The sequence below is a fragment of the Triticum urartu genome, chromosome 2 (genome assembly GCF_003073215.2).
Source record: "Triticum urartu cultivar G1812 chromosome 2, Tu2.1, whole genome shotgun sequence".
Taxonomy (NCBI): Eukaryota; Viridiplantae; Streptophyta; class Magnoliopsida; order Poales; family Poaceae; genus Triticum; species Triticum urartu.
Window position 1 is genome coordinate 687,604,534 of NC_053023.1, and position 23,083 is coordinate 687,627,616.

At 42.0% G+C, this 23,083-nt stretch overlaps 1 pseudogene; it reads right to left on the reverse strand.

Annotated features, from left to right (window-relative positions):
• LOC125537891 overlaps positions 1-8,411 on the reverse strand; it is a 43,660-nt pseudogene extending 35,249 nt beyond the window's left edge.
• Between the last annotated feature and the right edge of the window lie 14,672 nt (positions 8,412-23,083).

Consider the following 23,083-nt stretch of genomic DNA (forward strand, 5'->3'; position numbering starts at 1 on the left):
CATTAGAAGGGATAACCGAATTTGGAATAGCTGAGCTCTGTAGTTCCCCCATCGCGAACCCAACTCGGAGGCGAGAGGTGACTTCTTGATCCTCCATGGCATCTACTCTCATCAAGTCAGCCTCCATCTCTTCCTCCGTTGCTGGCCCAAAGTGGTCAGCGTCGCTGTTTGCCCTTGGTTCCGGTGCCGGATTAGATACCCGGCTCTCCCCGATTGACTCAGAAGACATCTTGCTCTAATTTGCAGCAGCAACAGCTCGAAAACAAAAACATAGGAGATTTGCGTGATACGGGAGTCAAAACCTTCAGGAGAATATATAATGAATTTTTACCGACCAAAATACGTATCGTGCAAGAAAACGGAGTCCGGAAGGCACACGAGGTGCTCATGAGGTAGGGGGCGCGGCCAGGGGGGTAGGGCGCGCCCACCACCCTCGTGGGGCCCTCGTGTCCTTCCCCGACTGCTACTTATTTTTCTGTTTTTCTAAATATTCCAAAACAGAGAAATATTGCCTTAAAAATTGTTTTGGAGTCGGTTTACTTACGTACCACATACCTATTCCTTTTCGGGGTCTAAAACGTTCCGGAAAGTGTCCCTTATGTATTCCTCCGGGGTTACGGTTTCAATAATATTGGTTTCAACATTTATGGGATTACCTGAGATATAATGTTTAATTCTTTGACCATTTACCACCTTCGGATTTGTGCCTTCAAAGTTATTGATCTTTATGGCACCGGAACGATAGACCTCTTTGATAACATAGGGGCCTTCCCATTTAGAGAGAAGTTTTCCTGCAAAAAATCTTAAACGAGAGTTGTATAGCAATACATAATCACCTACATTAAACTCACGCTTTTGTATCCTTTTGTCATGCCATCTTTTAACTTTTCCTTTAAACAACTTGGCATTTTCATAATCTTGGGTTCTCCATTCATCAAGTGAGCTAATATCAAATAACCTCTTCTCACCGGCAAGTTTAAAATCATAGTTGATCTCTTTAATAGCCCAATACGCCTTATGTTCTAGTTCGAGAGGTAAGTGACATGCTTTTCCATAAACCATTTTATACGGAGACATACCCATAGGATTTTTGTATGCAGTCCTATAAGCCCATAATGCATCATCAAGTTTCTTGGACCAATTCTTTCTAGATCTATTAACAGTCTTTTGCAAAATTAATTTGAGCTCTCTATTGCTCAACTCTACTTGACCACTAGACTGTGGGTGATAAGGAGATGCAATTCTATGATTAACATCATACTTAGCAAGCATTTTACGGAAAGCACCATGAATAAAGTGTGAACCACCATCAGTCATTAAATATCTAGGGACTCCAAACCTCGGAAAATTAACTTCCTTGAGCATTTGAATAGAAGTGTTATGATCAGCACTACTAGTTGGAATAGCTTCTACCCACTTAGTAACGTAATCAACAGCAACTAAAATATGTGTGTATCCATTGGAGGCAGGAAAAGGTCCCATATAATCAAAGCCCCAAACATCAAATGGTTCAATAACAAGAGAATAATTCATAGGCATTTCTTGACGTCTACTAATATTACCAATTCTTTGACATTCATCAAAAGACAAGACAAACTTACGGGCATCCTTGAAGAGAGTAGGCCAATAAAAATCAGATTGCAATACCTTATGTGCAGTTCTATCTCTAGCGTGGTGTCCTCCATAAGCCTCGGAATGAAACTTGCATAGGATCTGTTCCTGTTCATGCTCAGGTACACAACGTCTAATAACACCATCTACTCCTTCTTTATAAAGATGTGGGTCATCCCAAAAGTAATGTCTCAAGTCATAGAAAAACTATTTCTTTTGTTTGTATGTGAAGCTAGGTGGTATAAATTTAGCAACAATATAATTAGCATAATTAGCATACCAAGGAGTACTATGAGAGGTACTTATAACATTTAATTATTCATCAGGAAAGCTATCATCAATAGGTAGTGGGTCATCAAGAATATTTTCTAACCTAGACAAGTTGTCTGCAACGGGGTTCTCAGCTCCCTTTCTATCAACAATATGCAAATCAAATTCTTGTAGCAAGAGAACCCATCTAATAAGTCTCGGTTTAGCATCTTTCTTTTCCATAAGGTATTTAATAGCAGCATGATCAGTGTGAATAGTTACTTTAGAGTCAACAATATAAGGTCTGAACTTATCACAAGAAAATACAACTGCTAAAAGCTCTTTTTCAGTAGTGGCATAATTTCTTTGAGCATTGTCTAGAGTCTTACTAGCATAATGAATAACATTTAATTTCTTATCAACTCTTTGCCCTAGAACAGCACCTACAGCATAATCACTAGCATCACACATAATTTCAAAGGGTAAATTCCAATCAGGTGGCTGAACAACAGGTGCAGAGACTAATGCTTTTTTAAGTATTTCAAATGCTTCTACACAATCATCATCAAAGACAAATGGTATATCTTTTTGCAATAAATTAGTCAGAGGCTGAGAAATTTTTGAGAAGTCCTTAATGAACCTCCTATAAAATCCGGCGTGACCAAGGAAACTTCTTATACCTTTGATGTCCTTGGGACATGGCATCTTTTCAATAGCATCGACCTTGGCCTTATCAACTTCAATACCTCTTTCAGAAACTTTATGCCCCAAGACAATACCTTTATTAACCATAAAGTGGCACTTTTCCCAATTCAAGACAAGATTAGTTTCTTCACATCTCTGCAAAACTCGATCAAGATTGCTCAAGCAATCATCAAAAGAGGAACCATAGACAGAAAAATCGTCCATGAAAACCTCACAAATCTTTTCACAGAAGTCAGAGAATATAGCCATCATGCATCTTTGAAAGGTAGCAGGTGCATTACATAAGCCAAAAGGCATACGTCTATAAGCAAAAGTACCAAAAGGGCATGTAAAAGTAGTCTTTGATTGATCTCTAGCCGACACAGGTATTTGAGAGAATCCAGAATAACCATCTAGAAAGCAATAGTGTGTATGTTTGCATAATATTTCTAGCATTTGATCAATAAAAGGTAAGGGGTAATGATCTTTCTTAGTAGCTTTATTTAATTTGCGGAAATCAATTACCATCCTATAACCTGTGATAATTCTTTGTGGAATCAATTCATCTTTATCATTAGGAACAACAGTAATACCTCCCTTCTTAGGGACACAATGGACAAGACTTACCCACTGACTATCAGCAACGGGATAAATTATACCTGCCTCCAGAAGCTTGAGTATTTCTTTTCTTACCACTTCTTTCATTTTAGGATTCAAACGTCGTTGAGGATCACGAACTGGTTTGGCATCTGCTTCCAAATTTATTTTATATTGACATAGAGTGGGACTAATGCCCTTAAGATCATCAAGAGTATATCCAATAGCAGTACGGTGCTTCTTCAGAGTTTTCAATAATCTTTCTTCTTCATGCTCTGAAAGGTTAGCACTAATAATAACAGGATATATCTTCTTTTCATCAAGATAAGCATATTTAAGATTATCAGGCAAAGGTTTAAGCTCAAACACGGGATCACCCTTGGGTGGAGGAGGATCCCCTAAAATTTCAACAGGCAAATTGTGTTGCAGAATAGGTTCTTGTTTAAAGAACACTTCATCTATTTCCCTTCTTTCATTCATGAACATATCATTTTCATGGTCTAGCAAATAGTGTTCTAAAGGATCACTAGGAGGTACGGCAATAGAAACAAGACCAATAATTTCATCCTTACTAGGTAGTTCTTCCTCACGATGTTGTTTACTAAATTTAGAGAAATCAAACTCATGAACCATATCACCTAAGCCAATAGTAACAACATTATTTTTGCAAATCTATCCTAGCATTAACAGTGTTCAAGAAGGGTCTACCAAATATAATGGGACAAAAGCTATCTTGCGGAGAAGTAAGAACAAGAAAATCAGCAGGATATTTATTTTTCCCACACAAGACTTCAACATCTCTAACAATTCCAATTGGTGAAATAGTATCTCTATTGGCAAGTTTAATTGTGACATCAATACCTTCTAACTCAGCAGGTGCAATTTCATTCTTAATTTCTTCGTATAAAGTATGCGGTATAACACTAGCACTCGCACCCATATCACATAAGCCATGATAACAATGATCTCCTATTTTAACAGAAATAACAGGCACGCCTACCACATGTCTATGTTTATCTTTAGCACAAGGTTTAGCAATTCTAGCAGTTTCACCTTCGAACTGAATAACATGCCCATCAATATTATCACACAAGAGATCTTTAACAATAGCAATATTAGGTTCTACTTTAACTTGCTCAGGAGGTGTATAAGTTCTAATATTGCTTTTACGAACAACAGTTGAAGCTTTAGCATGATCCTTTACTCTAACAGGGAAATGTGGTTTCTTAACATAAGAAGTAGGAACAATAGGATCATTATAAGTGACAGTCTTTTCTTCAACTTTAATAGGTGCAGCTACTTTTACTTCTATGGGAGGATGATATTTAAACCACTTCTCCTTAGGGAGATCAACATAAGTAGCAAAAGATTCACAGAAAGAAGCTACTATATCAGAGTCAAGTCCATATTTAGTGCTAAACTTACGGAAAATATCGGTGTCCATAAAAGATTTAACACAATCAAACTTAGGTGTCATACCTGACTCCTTACCTTCGTCGAGGTCCCAATCTTTAGAGTTGCGTTTAATTCTATCCAATAAATTCCATCTGAGTTCAATAGTCTTCATCATAAAAGAGCCATCACAAGAAGTATCGAGCATGGTGCGATTGTTTTCAGAAAGCCGAGCATAAAAACTTTGCATAATTATTTCTCTCGAGAGCTCATGATTGGGGCATGAATATAACATTAATTTAAGCCTCCCCCAAGCTTGAGCGATGCTTTCTCCTTCGCGAGGCCAGAAATTATATATATAATTGCGATCACGATGAACAAGATGCATAGGGTAATACTTTTGATGAAATTCCAACTTCAATCTTTTATAGTTCCATGATCTCATATCATCACATATCCTATACCATATCAATGTGTCTCCCTTGAAAGATAAAGGGAAGACCTTCTTCTTAGCAACATCATCGGGTATACCTGCAAGCTTAAATAATCCACAAACTTCATCCACATATATTAAGTGCTCATCAGGATGCTTTGTTCCATCTCCTGTAAAAGGGTTAGCTAGCAGTTTTTCCATCATACCCGAAGGAAATTCAAAAGGAGTTTCATTTTCAATAGGTTCAGTAGGTTGAGGAGCAACTCTTTGCTCTATTGGACGAGGTGAAGATACCCCGAACAAGCCCCTCAGAGAATTACTTTCCATAGTAACAAGTGACAGTAAATTTCAGCACACTATATAAATTTTTCCTTACCAAATTCCACCTACCAAAGGCGCTACACTCCCCGGCAACGGCGCCAGAAAAGAGTCTTGATGACCCACAAATATAGGGAATCTATCGTAGTCCTTTCGATAAGTAAGAGTGTCGAACCCAACGAGGAGCAGAAGGAAATGATAAGCGGTTTTCAGTAAGGTATTCTCTGCAAGTACTGAAATAAGTGGTAACAGATAGTTTTGTGATAAGATAAATTATAACGAGCAACAAGTAGCAAAAGTAAATAAAGTGCAACAAAGTGGCCCAATCCTTTTTGTAGCAAAGGACAAGCCGGAACAAACTCTTATATAAGGAAAAGCGCTCCCAAGGACACATGGGAATATCGTCAAGCTAGTTTTCATCACGTTCATATGATTCGCGTTTGATACTTTAATAATTTGATATGTGGGTGGACCGGTGCTTGGGTGTTGTTCTTACTTGAACAAGCATCCCACTTATGATTAACCTCTATTGCAAGCATCCGCAACTACAACAAAAGTATTAAGGTAAACCTAACCATAGCATGAAACATATGGATCCAAATCAGCCCCTTACGAAGCAACGCATAAACTAGGGTTTAAGCTTATGTCACTCTAGCAACCCATCATCTACTTATTACTTCCCAGTGCCTTCCTCTAGGCCCAAATAATGGTGAAGTGTTATGTAGTCGACGTTCACATAACACCACTAGAGGCTAGACAACATACATCTTATCAAAATATCAAACGAATACCAAATTCACATGAGTGCTAATAGCAAGACTTCTCCCTTGTCCTCAGGAACAAACGTAATTACTCACAAAGCATATTCATGTTCATAATCAGAGGGGTAATAATATGCATATAGGATCTGAACATATGATCTTTCACCAAATAAACCAACTAGCATCAACTACAAGGAGTAATCAACACTACTAGCAACCTACTAGCACCAATCCCAGACCTTGAGACAAGAATTGGATACAAGAGATGAACTAGGGTTTGGAGATGAGATGGTGCTGGTGAAGATGTTGATGGAGATTGCCCTCTCCCGATGAGAGGAGCGTTGGTGATGACGATGGTGATAATTTCCCCGTCCCGGAGGGAAGTATCCCCGGCAGAACAGCTCTGCCGGAGCTCTAGATTGGTTCCGCCAAGGTTCCGCCTCGTGGCGGCGGAGTCTCGTCCCGAAAAGTTCCTTCTTATTTTTTTCTCATCGAAAGACTTCATATAGGAGAAGATGGACGTCGGAGAGCCACCAGGGGGCCCACAAGGTAGGGGGCGCGCCCTAGGGGGGAGGCGCCCCCACCCTCGTGAGCAGGGTGTGGGCCCCCTGGCCTTCATCTTTGGCGAGGATTTTTCTTTATTTATTTTAAGATGTTCCATGGAGTTTCAAGACTTTTGGAGTTGCGCAGAATAGGTCTCTAATATTTGCTCCTTTTCCAGCCCAGAATTTCACCTGCCGGCATTCTCCCTTCTTATGTAAACCTTGTAAAATAAGAGAGAATAGCCATAAGTATTGTGACATAAAGTGAAATAACAGTCCATAATGCAATAAATATTGATATAAAAGCATGATACAAAATGGACGTATCACGTTGCTCAACTTAGTCTCCTGGAGACAGACCAAATGGCAAGAGGTGCTAGTGATGGTAGCCTTGACAGTTGCTCTACGGTTCGGGCAATTAAGCCCTCTCACGTTCCAGTTGAGGGTATTGATAGGTTGCACTGTCATGGGTGCACAGGGGTTGCCCTTGGACTAACATGGGATAAAACATCACACAAACAAGGTGGGATCCCAGACCCCAGTACATGGCCCGTGGCCAAATTTGAAGTACGAACACACACCCGTGTGGGACACAGCCCGAGTTACATAACCCATGGAGTGTAGTGAAGAGGTACAAACTAGACACATACAAACTAGTAGCAGCAACAGAACCCTTGTAAGTATCAGATTGGTTTACTAACATGACAACCATGAAAGCTCTAACACAGGTACTACAAGTAGTATCCGCTCAAGCGATCGCAGGCTGCGATCCCTGGCCGTCTTGCTCCAGCCCCACAGAGTCTAATGCGGCAGCACCACCATGGTCTATCAGCGCATCCTCAGCAACACTAATAGAACTGTCATCAAGCTTGAAGGAGTCCCTCATGGCCACAATCAGTTCAGGAGGGAGCTGCTCCTTGAATATCTCCATGAACGCCTCCAGGATCGAAGCAGTTACATCTTTGACCATCTTTGGTTATGCCCAGTCTGCGGCAAACCAGGCGCTCGGCCACCTTTGCCACCGGAGCAGCCGGCGTGCGGCTGGAAGGTCGCCGGATCCGTTGCAGAGAGATGCCACCCTCCTTGGAGATTCTCATGCCCGCCAAAGTCTTTCGACGGGCCGCTGGAGGGCTTGGCCTTGGAAATGCCAAGGGCGCCTCAGGGGGAGGTTGCGTGGTTGCAGATGGCAGGAGCGCCGGCTGCCTTGGACAGAAGAGTGTTGCCGGAAGGTCGAGGCAGGGCACAATGAGCTCAGCCAGGCCCGCCGGCAGGTCGTGCCCAGCATCATGGGGGCGAGCACGGGATGGCGTAGGGGTTCGCTGTAGGTTGCCATTGCACTGGAGAGGTGGGGTTGGGGAGGCTTCAAAGCCTGAAGGCCGCAGCGGGGAGATGTCAAGGAGCGGGCGCTGCATCGTGGCCGGCGAACATAGCTCGATGAGCGCCGGGCTCAGGACCTGGGATGCCGCTGCTGCTGCATGTGCTTCGTCACGTTTCGACGCTGGCGGGGTTCGGAGCACCGTTGTAGGAGACAGTGATGGCGACGCCGGGGGAGTGCGTGCTTCCCTGGATATGCGCCTTGCAGAGGCCGGGCGCGGCTGCCTGAACGGACTGCGGCCACGCGCGAAACAGCCTAAGTCCCATTTCTCGCCGGAGTTCGATAACCGATGTGCTCTGCGTCAGCCTCTTGCCGCGTATGCAGAGCAGAAGGGCTGGCACGGTGCAAATCAAGACCAGCAAGGCCGAGCCTACCACAGCTGCTTGCATCAACCACGATGACGCGATCTTCCCGCGGAACACAACAGGCTTTTTCTTCCTCGTGGTCATCGCTCTACGGTCATATCTTCCCTCACTAGGTTGCTCTAGGAGGCTAATTGCAAGTTTGTATTCTTCGAACGCGGAAGCGAGATCAGATAAAAACCTGGCTCTGCAGTTCATTGGTGGTCTGTAGCGAGAATCCCGAGTCTCCTCAAGGATAATACACACCCAATAGTCGTCGAAACTGATTCCGCCCATGGTGGTTCCCATTGCAAGTGTGGCATCGTCACAAGAGATCACATCGGAGAGATCCCAGTCGCTGCAGTTGAATACGGCGGCGTGAGATGCGAGGCAGAAAACGGAGGATAGCACGAGCAGGATATGGATTCTTGCGTTGTAGGAAGCCATGATAGCACGAGCAGGATATGGTTCTTGTTGCTGGGGTGGCTCCGTTGGCCAGAGCAAGCTTATTGATAAGAGGAGGTCAGGTCACGACAGGAACTCTCCAAGAAAACGTTCTTTGGTTTACACGCTCTGTTTTATCTGTATCCGTAAACTCATGGATCGGGAGAATATATCAAGGCGGAGACTATGCTATGTAGAGACCATGCACATCTGCTTTAAGACTAGTGAGCTCTTTTAGCAACGTTCCAATACAAGGCATATATCAATGTTCTAGCCTGCTGCGATGTTTCTTGATGAGTATCCCGATTGTTTTCGTTCTGTTTCTTACCCCAGCCTGCGTGCATGTGTGAGGGGTTTTAGAAAGATTTATATCAGCATAATATCTACTCCCTCTATAAACAAATATAAGAGCGTTTAGATCACTAAGAAATATAAAAAAGTTTACATCAGTGATCTAAATGTTTTTATATTTTTTTTACAGAGGGAGTAGTTGTAAGGGAGTCATCTGGCGCAGCTACTTTGGCACGGCCTGAGCGCTGTGAACAGTTTGGTTGTTCTGTTTGCCTCGTTTTTCAATAAAAATGAGGTGGGAGCGACCCCTTTGGTTAAACAAGAAGGTCGTTCGTCTTGTAATATAGACCGTTCGATTTATATCTAACGAATAAAAGCAAATTATGACAATTTTGTAAAAAGGATATCCGCACCTCTCTTCACATTTGTTGATTAAGCCTTTCCTCGTTCATCCTTATCTCCAACAACCTCATTGTTGAGCAATTAAAGAAGAAAGCCTCTCGAACAATCTGGCATGATGGCCACCTACCGGCGTCGTCCAACCAATCACCACCGCACCCCACTCCTCCTCACCTTATCTCTCCTCTTTCTCAATAAATCTTTAGTTTTTACACAGGATTACTCCGCATGGGTCAATCACAACAGGTGTTTTGTAAAAAAAATGCATTTTGATGTTTCGTGCAATGCACGGGCATCTTGCTAGTATATCAATGATATACCAGATATTTTCGGTATTCAAAGGACGGGCCCCATCTGATAAATTTTGAAACTACATCAATTAACTTTAAAAATGGTTTCTTAACACAATCCAAGATTCGAAGGATTCAAAGAATTTCCCGGCAAAAGAAAGACTTGAAATAATTTGTAATAATTTTCAAATTTTGTTACAAACTTAATTCTAAAAAATTGAAATGCAAGTTTTACAGCTTTTAAAATGCAACTAAAATTATAGAGATTAGTATTAAATAATAAAAATAATTGTGTGAAATGTCTTTGGAATGTTCCAGAAATGATTAACATATGACTAAGCAATAAAAATGTGTACAACGTAATAATTATATCTGCAAGTTGTTCTGAAACAATAATAATTTTGGTACCTGCATGACATGTTTATAAAATTGATTGACACATGACTGTAATAATTGAAATCCAATGGAAATATATGTTAAATTGTTGTACTTAAAGTATGTTCATTAATTAATTTATAAGGTCTTTCAAAAATCAAAAAATATTTAAAATATTAGAATAAAATATATCTTTTGTAATGTCACTGAAATAATTGAGAATTTAGGAATCAAAAAGTGTCACAAAGATATCAAATTTCTTTTGAAACTTTTTTGAAAATTACTTTTACATGTTTGAATGATTTTGGGTCTGGTAGAAGTTTATTGATAATATATTTGGAATCTACGACCTTCCACAAAAGACATTCTAAAAGTATATAAATCTATTAATTTTTTTTAAAAAATATTGATAGAATGCAGGATTCAAATACTTTAACTACTTTCGCCGCAAAAATGAAGACTTAAAATAAGTGAAGATAATTTCAAATTTTGTATTCAAATTAATTTACAAAATGCAAGTTTCATGATTATTTTTTAAATGACTAAAACTATTGAAATATGTTAGAAAGAACTAAAATTTGTGTGAAATGCCTATGGAACATCCCAAACATTGATTAAAATGTGACTGGGCAACTAAAATATATAGGGAAATGTATTTATCATATTTACAAATTATTCTTAAACAATGCTTTTTTGTATGTGTATGAAATGTTTTTGAAATTGATTAAAACTTTGGCTGTAATAATTGAAACATGACGGAAATGTATCCAATTGTTTTGTACTCATATCAATGTTTATGAATTAGTTTGTAAAGTCATTTTGAAACAATAAAAGGTGAGAAAATAATTGATAATCTTTGAATAAATATATTTTTAAATGTCACGAATGTTTGGAGGATTTTTAAGAGGTAAATACACCAGTGGTACTAGAACTTGCTATGAATGTTCATTTTAGTGCCTGAAGTTGAAAAATATGCCAATAAAGTTCTAAAACTTGGCACGACAGTGCAAATACGGTGCTAATCTCATCTATAAATGTAAAGTGCGCTGACTTGACAGTGTATGTGGCTGATGTGGCATGGAGCCCACTTATAAATAAGAAACAAAATTACTATAATACTTTATATGTCTCTATGACTAATGGGTCCCGGCTGTCAGGGAACTTAAAATAAAAAATCGCTCAGGCAGGACTTGAACCTGAAACCTTGAGCTATCAAGCAGCCTGTGCTGGCCACCAAGCGCCCGCTAGAAAATATTTTCATGGAGTCTTCTAAATTTTGATGTAGTGTTGTCAAGCAGCCTGTGCTGGCCATATGCCTACTAACAGCATGTTAATTGTTCTTAAAAAAATGTAAAAAGTCTGTAAATTATAACGGCAGCAATACAAATACAGTTCAACTATTCATGTTATAAATACTCTACACAAAACTAAAGTAACAATCTTAAAAACAAATTAAAATTTTAAACTGTTCACATATTATTTAAATATAAGCCATGCCTGTAAAAAATATTATTCACTAAACATTTTGTTATTTAGTACACTTCTAAAATTTTAATCCATCACAGTATATTTTAAATTCTTGTACTAAGTAAAAAAATTATAAACATTCATGGATTATATTTAAAATAGTGTTTTTCTAAAAAAATATGTGAATATTTTAAAAAATGCAGGAACATTTTTTTAGGAAGATATTTTATTGCACGCCGTTATTTTGTGTGTGTGTGTGTGTGTGTGTGTGTGCACGAATATTTGTGTACCACGAGCTTATTATTTATGTACCACAAATATTCGTAACCGGCAGTGTGGCCTTGCTTATGGACTTTTTTTTACAAATAATAGAGGCAGGCATTAGCTTTAGGTAACCCGATCAATTCCTATCTGGCACCATTTTTTATTTTAGTTTCCCTGATAGACGGGGCCCACTAGCCATGCAAACACTTAACGTATACGGATGGAATTAGCATCGTATTTTTATGTTTGTGTCAAGTTTTATAAATAGTTCAGCGTATTTTCAAATTCGAGCACTAAACTAAACATCCATGGAAAGTTCAAACACCACTGGTATATTACCATAATGAAAAAATGCTAAAAATATATCAAGCTTCTTTTGAAAATTACTTTTTTTAATATAAAAATATCACTTCTAGATGCAGTAACATGCGTAGACAGACCATACTCAACCTAAAGTGACATACGCATCCAATGAACACACATTAGTTCATAAATACTCTGCATCCAAACAAATCTCGCACATTTCACCAAGACGAAACCAACATGAATGTCAGCACAAGAAAACCATGTGGCTAGCAAAAAGAGTAAAATTTGATTACTAAGCGCATCTCTAGCCGATCCCCTAAACAATAGAAAAGTAAACAGCTAAATAAAGTTAGTGAAGTAAAATTTATTTCTTTATAGGTTGCCGGACCTAGCCGATTCCCTAAATATAGTGAAGTGAAAAAATTAGCATAAGTTTTTCTATCCTAGCCACAGGAACTTCGAACACTTACACAATATATCATCAAGCACTCAAATTTTTGAAGATAAACATGCACAACATATAAACCATTCACAAGCATAAAGTCATCACTTCACCGATCAAGTTTGATCCAAAATCATCACAACATAGCATGTTTTATGTTGCGGATCGAAGCTAACCAATGGCATGCACGAACACGAACTCAAACACCTTTCTTACCAAAGAAACCACCACCATACACATGCTCACCATCATCATCACCACCATCCTATCAACTCACATCACCGCCACCATCCTCCCGGCCACCACCCTCTCGGCCGCTGCAACCACCACCACCACCATTCCGAAGAAAGACCTCCATTGAGGTAAAGATCTCCCCACGAGTGAGCTCTCAATAATTTCTTGAGGTATCATCCATTGTGGTTGGGTCCACGAACATGAAGTATCTCCTCAAGTGCAAGTTTAGGCTCCTACGTCTTCAACTTTCTCTCCTCGGCCACCAACTTAGATTTTCATCTCTCTTCCTCCAACATCTTGAACTCATCCCACGCCGAATCATAATTGAGATAATCAAGCCCGAGACACCTCTAAATACGCCGATTTGGTCGTGTTCATCTCCGCACTAGGGCAACAACAACAATAAAACTCCATCATCATCGGCCACCAATAATCACCGCAAAAAACATCGGCTGAAATGATTTTTTTACCTCATAGGCATTTCTGTGAGCACTTGGCAGTCGCAACCCTTATTGTCGGCTGCGGTAGCTGGACGCGATGAAGCACTGGCTGTATAGGTGGCCAGAGACGCCATACGAGCCACCGGACAGGGAAGAGGGGCCGGAGTGGCCTTCTTCTTTGTGGCCTCCTCGGCGAGGGCCAACACCGCGGTTGTCAGTTTCCTAGGTCGCTTGCCGCTGACGGGAGATGTGGAAGGGCGGCCTACCATCCTTCGAGAGGTAGTGGCCACCCTCCCGGTCTTGGTACCAGCGGTGGTTGATGTGTCTCCAACGTATCTATAATTTTTGATTGTTCCATGCTATTATATTATCTGTTTTGGATGTTTAATGGGCTTTAATACACACTTTTATATTATTTTTGGGACTAACCTATTAACCGGAGGCCCAGTGCCAGTTTATGTTTTTTTTGCCTATTTTAGTGTTTCGCAGAAAAGGAATATCAAACAGAATCCAAATGGAACAAAACCTTCACGAGGATCTTTCTTGGAACAAACACAACCCATGAGACTTGGAGTACAAGTCCGGAAGCCCGCGAAGCTTCCATGAGGCAGGGGGCACGGCCCCCACCCTCGTGGGCCCCATGGAGCTCCACCGACGTACTTCTTTCACCTATGTGTACTCTTATGCCCTAAAAACATCCAGGGGAGCCACGAAACCACTTTTCCACTGCCACAACCTTCTATACCCGTGAGATCCCATCTGGGGGCCTTTTCCGGCGATCTGCAGGAGGGGGATTCGATCACGGAGGGCTTCTACATCAACACCATAGCCTCTCCGATGATGTGTGAGTAGTTTGCCACAGACCTTCGGGTCCATAGTTATTAGCTAGATGGCTTCTTCTCTCCCTTTGGTTCTCAATACAAAGTTCTCCTTGATGTTCTTGGAGATCTATTTGATGTAATATTCTTTTGCGGTGTGTTTACCAAGATCCGATGAATTGTGGATTTATGATCAAGTTTATCTATGAACAATATTTGGTTCTTCTCTGAATTCTTATATGCATGATTTGATATCTTTGCAAGTCTCTTCGAATTATCAGTTTAGTTTGGCCTACTAGATTGATCTTTCTTGCAATGGGAGAAGTGCTTAGCTTTGAGTTCAATCTTGCGGTGTCCTTTCCCAGTGACAGTAGGGGCAGCAAGGCACGTATTGTATTGTTGCCATCGAGAATAAAAAGATGGGGTTTATATCATATTGCTTGAGTTTATCCCTCTACATCATGTCATCTTGCCTGAAGCATTACTCTGTTTTTACGAACTTAATACTCTAGATGCATGATGGATAGGGGTCGATGTGTGGAGTAATAGTAGTAGATGTAGAATCATTCCGGTCTACTTAACACGGACGTGATGCCTATGTTCATGATCATGCCTAGATATTCTCACAACTATGCGCTTTTCTATCAATTGCTCGGCGGCAATTTGTTTACCCATCGTAATACATGCTATCATGAGAGAAGCCACTAGTGAAACCTATGGCCCTCGGGTCTATTTTATATCATATAAGTTTCGGATCTACAATTCTAGTTTACTATTTATTTTATTTTGCAATCTTTACTTTTCAATCTATACAATAAAAATACCAAAAATATTAATCTTATTTTCTTTATCAGATCTCTTTTTTGCAGGTGGCCATCAAGGGATTGACAACCCCTTTATCACGTTGGTTGCAAGGTTCTTGATTGATTGTGCAGGTGTAAGTGCATCTAGTGCCCCTTAGTGATTTTGGTGTATTGAAGACTTATAGGTTAAGGGACTAATGCGTTTGTGAGTGTACACGGGTCTATAAGTCTATGAGGAGTTTGATATTTACAGAGAAAGTCGACCCCTAAAAATGAAGTTCTTCGACTGAAGACTTTGGATTTCTGAAGACTTTCTAAAGACTTTGAAAGTGAAGAAATTGGTGTAACCCTGAAGACTTGGTATTCATTTGAGGAACATGAAGCGTGAAGATTTTTGTTTCCATAATTTCATTTTCTATTTCTTGAGTCATAGGAAACACCGTACGGTTAAAGGGGGTCGAGGAAATACTAAGGAAAAATTTCCATGTGATGCTCAACTCAAAATCCTACACCTACCAATCCCTTCGAGTGAAGCCATTGGAAATCCCATACAGTCCAGTCATATTCTTCAGTGACAGAGATGAAGTTCTTCTGGTCTCTGAGGAATTTGTTCTGACTGAGGAGTTAGGAATTCGCCAGTGCGGATTGCCTACACAATGAGGAACATGATAGCCCTGAGGATTTTGCTACTCAAAATTCCGACCGTTGCTGTGCTATGCGCCAGCTGTCCCAAAATATCTATCCACCTAACAGTCATATCATTGAAGGGCATTTATGTCTTGTCATGTCGGGCTGCTCCGTAGGCTATAAATAGCCGCCCGGCCCCTACAACCACTAGTTAGTTGGCTGCTCCGAGAGAAACTGACACTTGTCATTTGAGAGCAAGCCATCCTCCGAGGACTTTGAGCGAAAATCATCAAGTGAGGAAAACCCAAACCCAAACACCTACAAACCCCAAGTGATTGAGCATCACTGAAGAGATCGATCCTGCGTGGATCCGACGCTTGTTACCTTTGAAGACTGTGCTTCTTCTAGACAGTTAGGCGTCAAGGTCTAGAGCATCCAAGAGGAATTGTGGATCGCCGAGTGACCAAGTTTGTGAAGGTTCGGAAGTCACCTGAAGACTTACCATGAGTGATTGGGCGAGGTCTGTGTGACCTTAGCTCAAGGGGAAAACGGTGAGGACTGAGTGTCCTGAGCTGCGTGTTCAGGACTGGGTGTCCGGGACTGTGTGTCCTCAGGTTTAAATACCTAGCCGCCCTAACCAGACGTACAACTGAGACAGCGGTTGGAGCTGGTCTACCAAACCTTTGTCTTCACCAAGCTTACTGGTTCTAGTTCCTCAACTCTTTCATTTCCTCATAACTGTGTTGAGTGCTTGTTCATATCTGTGCTTGAAGACTTTGACTGAAGATTTTCTCAAATTTCTCAGTTCAATTTCTTCAGTCTATTTGTCTTCATCCTGTGTTATCCTGTGCTTACGCTTCCTGTACTCTGTGCTTGTCTTCATTTCTTCATGATGACTATGCTTGTGTTCTGTTATGTTTACTTTTGAGTACTTATTCCGCTGCTAGTAGTTCTTCTCTAAGGAATTTCCTCACCTATAAATTCCTCAGTGAAGAATTCATAAAAATCACCTATTCACCCCCTCTAGTCGATATAACGCACTTTCAATTGGTATCAGAGCAAGGTACTCCCTTGTTCTGTGTGATTTTGGTTTAACCGCCTGGAGTTTAGTTATGTCGACCGCAGGTATGAACAAAGTGGCATGCCCCATCTTTGACGGTCACGAGTATCCCAAGTGGAAGGCCATGATGAAGAAGCGCCTCATGGCGATGAACAGCGAGCTATGGACCGTCACTGAGATTGGTCTGACCGATCTGTGCAAGATGGCGGAAGCTGATGACATTCGCAAGTACACTCTTCTCAACCTCACGGCGAAGGATTTCATCTGCTCCTGTCTGTCTCAAAATCAGTTCAGGAGTATCATGCATCTCGATCATGCAAAGCTTATCTGGGACTGTCTCTCTGAGGTCTATGAAGATCATCGAACATGTCATGATCCTTGGTTTGAGGACTTCAAGGAATCTCTCAAAGCGATGACATTCGAACCAGAATCATCATCTTCTGCATTGTGCCTTATGGCAAAAGATGCTAAGGTAACTGAATGCTACCTATCCGAGTCTAGTGATGATGAATCTGGTGATGAGTTTGGACCCAGCTATGTCAAACTTGCTTCCCTTGCCACTAAACAACAAAGAGCTTTGGAAAAAGTTCAATACATGCTAAACAAGAGCGATGATATGTTGGGTGAAGAAATGGATCAGTCAAAAGCTTTGGCTGAAAGTCTTCAGAGACTTCATACTAAGTATGACACCCTTCAAGATCAACATAACACTCTTTTATCTGATCATGAGAAGCTTTCTTATGAATTTATTCAAAGAAAGCAAGATCTTGAAAAGCTAAGAGTGAGTTATGAAGATCTTCAGAAGGAGCGCGATTCATTACTTGCTCAACAAATCAACGCTTTTCAAGAAGAATTTGTTCCTCCATGCTTAAAGTGCATTGAACGTGAAACTGCTAATTCTTCACCAGAATGTTCAAATGCTGCTAATGTTTCAAATTCTTCACATGCCTCTACTATCACTAATTCCTCATCTGAGGACATTGCTAGTATCACTGACGATGCAGGGCTGAAGGAATTGTACATGAGAGGTATGTACAAAAGCCTCAAAGGGCATCAGACTCTTTGTGATGTGCTTAAAAAGCAGATCCTCAACAAGAACCCTAGGAAAGAGGGTATTGCCTTTGAGAGGAAACTTAATGCTGATGGTACATATTGGAAGCCTAAGCAGTACCCCAAAACTACATGGGTTGCTGAAAAGGGACCTCTAGTTGATCCATCTAACTTATCTGGATTTGCATGTGAATCTCCTCGTTCTGATGATGAGTCATTTGACTCCAACTATAAACTGTTCAAAAATCAGAATGGTGAAGTATTTGCTAGATATGTTGGCACTAACTGCAGGAACGGTTCCCCTATGAAGAAAATCTAGGTTCCCAAAAAGTGCCTTGAAAACCTTCAGGTGAATGTCCTCAGGACACCTCCTGTGAAGAATAGGAACCCCAGAGCAAATTCTTCATATGTACCAAATTCGTCATATGGATCCAAGTCCTCATACGGACCAAACTCCACATGAGGATCAAATTCCTCAAAAGGATCAAAATCCTCATACGAATATCATCGTGCTAACAACTCTGTTTCGTAGGGAAGAGCTAGCTATGGATATGAGCGTTATTCTTCTAATCATCATGTTCATAAGTCCTCGAAGAATTTCTCTGCTTATTCATATGCTTATCCTAACTCCTCTTATGTGAAACGAAATGGACTGGCTTCTATGCCACCTTTCTCGTATGGAGCTCATAGAGTGATGAACTCTTTGCCACCCCTTCAGATGTGGGTGGTGAAGAAAAGGAACTAACCCTTTCTGCAGGGTCAGGTCTCCAGACGTACGTAATCGTCTGAAGAATTTGCTGGAGACCTGAGTATGCCTGAAAGGACGCTGGCTAATCATGAAGAAATGAACTTTCATTTCTCACGTCCTCATACTGCTTTATCTGTTCTATTGCTTGATGAAATTAATTTGATAAATTGATGTCATATTCTTCACTTGTAACGCCCTCGATGCGGCTATATCTCCCACGTGTCGAAGCACGACTTAGAGGCATAATCACATTGAAAGCAATGTCACAAGTAAGGTAATCTTCACAACATCCCATGTAAATAAATAAAGGAGAAAGGATACATAGTTGGCTTACACTCGCCACGTCACACAAATACATAAATAAGTCATTACATTCATCCAATACACTCAAGGTCCGACTACGGAACCAAAATAAAGATCAACCCCCAAATGTGACAAAGTCCCCGATCGCCCCAACTGGGCATCACTACTGATCATCTGGGAAAGACACGTAGTAACGACGAGAGTCTTCATTGAACTCCCACTTGAGCTCGGTCATAACATCTTGAGCGGTATCATCGGTCCCTGCAAAGTTCTCAGAGTTGACTTGATCCTTGTAAGCGTACTCAACGGGCTCCTCGTTCACATACTCGTCTCCCGGCTCTACCCAAGCAAGAACAACAAACAAAAGGAACACAATCAACCACGTGCAATGCTCAAGCAACATGATGCAAACATGGTATGATATGCGGGATGCGATATGTGATGCATATGCATGATTTGGAAAGGAATGATTGAACCTGGCCTCAACTTGGAAAACCAAGAGTGCCACTGGAAATAGGAGTTGATTTTGGTCGAAATCGATATAAAGATCACCGGAATCGGATGCACGGTTTGGAAATGGCAAGCAAAACAAATATGGCACCGGTCTGCGATTAACAGCAAGTAGCCTCCTAAATGCATCAAGATAAAAAACTACTGTACTCAAACATGGCAACAAAATACATGGCAGGGATCCACTCATAATGCTTGACAAAATATGAACACTCAGCTACGGCTAAATCACTCATTAACATGTTCAAACAAGCATGGCAAAAGTGCAAAAGATTACTGGTTACAGACTTAGTGAAATTAACAGCATGTCAGGAATTTATCATCAGGAAGCAATGTTTAGAGCACGAAAACTACATGCTACAGGAACATATCAGGGCAAAGCAAGGCATGGCATGAAGCTACTCAAAGCATATAACAAAAGTCCCTTAGTGACCATGAGCCAAAAGGGATCAGAAAATACAATTGCAAGCATGTGAACATAGCAAAAACATAAACAGATTCAGATTTAGTGAAAAAACTGGAGCATGGCAAAACAGATAACGAGTAGGCATGTTTACGAGCTCGATGCACTCACTACGAGGCATTGCATGACAAGCTAAGCATACACCCAGCAAATAGACATGACATAGAGGCTGGACATGGCAAGAACAACATCATAGCATGCCCGGATCAACAACAACAAGCTTGGCAAAATTGCAAAACATGTTAACAATCTGCCAGGAACATTTTATAGCAAAAGTAGAGCTCGATTGACTCAAGCTAGGGTGTTCCATAATTTCAAACAAAGACATGGATGGATAGACCAACACAATATCTACAAAACATCCTTACTGATCATGCTCAAAAGAGGCACGGATCTCTAGGAAACAACATGAACATATGGCATAAAAATAATGACAGGGCAAGGACTTGTGAAATTCTAAGTCCCTGAAATCAGCATCATTGAGTAAGCTACTTTGCATGCTTGTGCTAGTCACCACAAAGATCACAAAAATAAATGGCATACACCCTGTAAAGATGGCATGGCATACTTCAAAACACATGTAGAGATCATGATCATAGCATGCACACATTAATCATGGCAAAAATGACAAAAGGGCATTTGCTGAAACAGATCTGAAACTATCATCACATAGCCCTCTTCCAACAGTATTTCGGGCACCAATATGAGCTCAAATGAAAATGATGCAATGAGATGAAATGATGTACTCTTCGAGACGAACATTTTGATATGCTACACGCACGAATCAGAGCCACGATGAGGAAGTTATGTCATGGCAAAGTATGCAAAAATGCTAGGGTTTCATGGGAAAAAGTCAACCGAGATTTCGAATCTGAGATCCAGATCTAGCCGATGCACTGTAGCAGTCCGAGGATGAGGTCGCCGGAAATGGCCGCGGTGGTGGCCGGACTTGTCACCGGAGTTGGTCGGAGATGGCGGAGCTCGCCGGAGGAGGACGAAGAGGTCGCCGGGTGGCGAGGCGCGACTCCCGCGGTGGTGGTCGGTGCACGGGGCGGCGGGTGCCGATGCACGGGGCGGCGGCGGTCGGGTTCCGGCGAGGTGGCCGGCGATGGGGCGGCGTGACGGCGAAACGGCGTCGGGCGGCGGCACGGACGAAGGAGGAGGCGGCACGGTGAGGAGAGGAGGCGCGGGCGCGCTCGGGCTCTCGATGGCCCGGCGTGGGCTTCGCGGGCCTCGGGCGGCGGTGGGAGGCGGCCGGCAGCCACGTGGCAGCGTGCCACTGGTTGCGGGCGGCGGCACTGCGGTGTCCGGCGCGGTTCGGGCAATGTCCGGCGCGCTGCGGGGAAAAAGACTAGGGTTAGGGGAAGAAGAGACCCGAGATTTATGGAAGGGTCTATTTATAGAGGTAGAGGGAGCTAGGAAGCTCCAAATGAGGTGCGGTTTGCGGCCACGCGATCGTGATCAAACGCTCTAGATGATGGAGGAGGTTTAGGTGGGTTTTGAGCCACTTTGGAGGGGTGTTGGGTTGCAACACACACGAGGCCTTTTCGGTCCCTCGGTTAACCGTTGGAGTATCAAACGAAGTCCAAATGGCACGAAACTTGACAGGCGGTGTACCGGTAGTAAACCAAGGCCGCATGACAAGTCTCTGTCCAATCCGAAAATGTTTAACATCCGCACATGAAAAGAGGTAGAAAGGGACATCGGACGACATAGGAGCGCCGGAATGCAAAATGGACAACGGGGAAGATGCTCGAATGCATGAGACGAACACGTATGCAAATGCAATGCACATGATGGCATGATATGAGATGCATGACAAAGGGAAAACACACGGAGACAAAAACCCAACAACGAGGAAATAATATAACTTAGTTCCGGAAACGACAAGAGTTGGAGTACAAATAAGGTAGGTTACATCCGGGTGTTACAACACTCCACCACTACGAAAGGTTCTCGTCCCGAGATCTAGGACTGGAAAAACTCCGGGTACTCAGAACGGAGGTGATCCTCGCGTTCCTAGGTGGCTTCACGGTCGGAATGATGTGACCACTTGACTTTGAGGAATTTGATTGACTTGTTGCGAGTCTTGCGCTTAGTTTCTTCAAGAATAGCAACTGGGTGCTCATGATAAGACATGTCTTCTTGGAGATCAATGTCTTCGAAGTTGATGGTGCGGTCAGGGGTCTTGAAACACTTGCGGAGTTGAGAGACATGAAACACGTCGTGCACGTTTGCAAAGTTGGAAGGACCCACGTATCTAGGGGCAAGCTTCCCTTTGATACCGAATCGACGAGTACCTTTCATTGGAGAGACGCGGAGGTAGACATGGTCTCCGATCTCGAAAGCCAAGTCACGATGCTTGCTATCGTAGTAACTCTTCTGGCGCGATTGCATGGCCTTGAGATTATCACGAATGACTTTGCACATCTCTTCTGCCTCTGTGATCAAGTCATTGCCAAGAAGTTGACGTTAACCAGTCTTTGACCAGTTAAGAGGAGTACGACACTTCCTGCCATAGAGAATTTCAAATGGGGCCTTGCCCGAACTCGCTTGGAAGCTGTTGTTGTAGGAGAACTCGGCATATGGAAGACAATCTTCCCACTTCATACCGAAAGAGATGACGCAAGCCCTGAGCATATCTTCGAGAATTTGATTGACTCGCTCGACTTGGCCACTAGTTTGAGGATGAAAAGCTGTGCTGAAACGGATGTTGATGCCCATGGCCTTCTGAAAAGAATCCCAGAACTTAGAGGTGAAGATGCTGCCATGATCTGAAGAAATCAACTGCGGAATGCCGTGCAGAGAGACAATCCGGGAGGTATATAGCTCTGCCAACTGAGCTGTTGTGATGGATTCTTTGATAGGAAGGAAATGGGCCACTTTAGTGAGTTTGTCAATGACAATGAAGATAACATCATTGCCACGCTTGGACTTTGGAAATCCAGTCACGAAGTCCATCTCAATATGGTCAAACTTCCATTCTGGAATGGCAAGAGGTTGGAGGAGACCATCTGGTCATTGGTGTTCTGCCTTCACTCTTCTGCAGACATCACATTCGTTCATGAACTGAGCAATCTCGCGCTTCATTCAAGTCCACCAATATGACTGCTTGAGTTCATGGTATATCTTTGTACTTCTAGGGTGGATAGAGAGGAGTGAATTGTGAGCCTCGTTCATAATGACTTTACGAAGGTCACCTTTAGGCACAACAATGCGATCCTCGAAGAATAGAGTATCCTTGTCATCAAGACGATAGCACTTGTACTTGCGTTGACTCTTGGCAATCCCAATCTTCACCTTCTTCACCATAGCATCAAGAAGTTGAGCCTCGCGAATATGATCTTCCAAAGTAGGAGAGACTTGGAGGTTGGCGAGGAAACCTTGAGGAACAACTTGCAGATTGAGTTTGCGGAAAGCTTCACAAAGCTCGGGTTGGTAAGGCT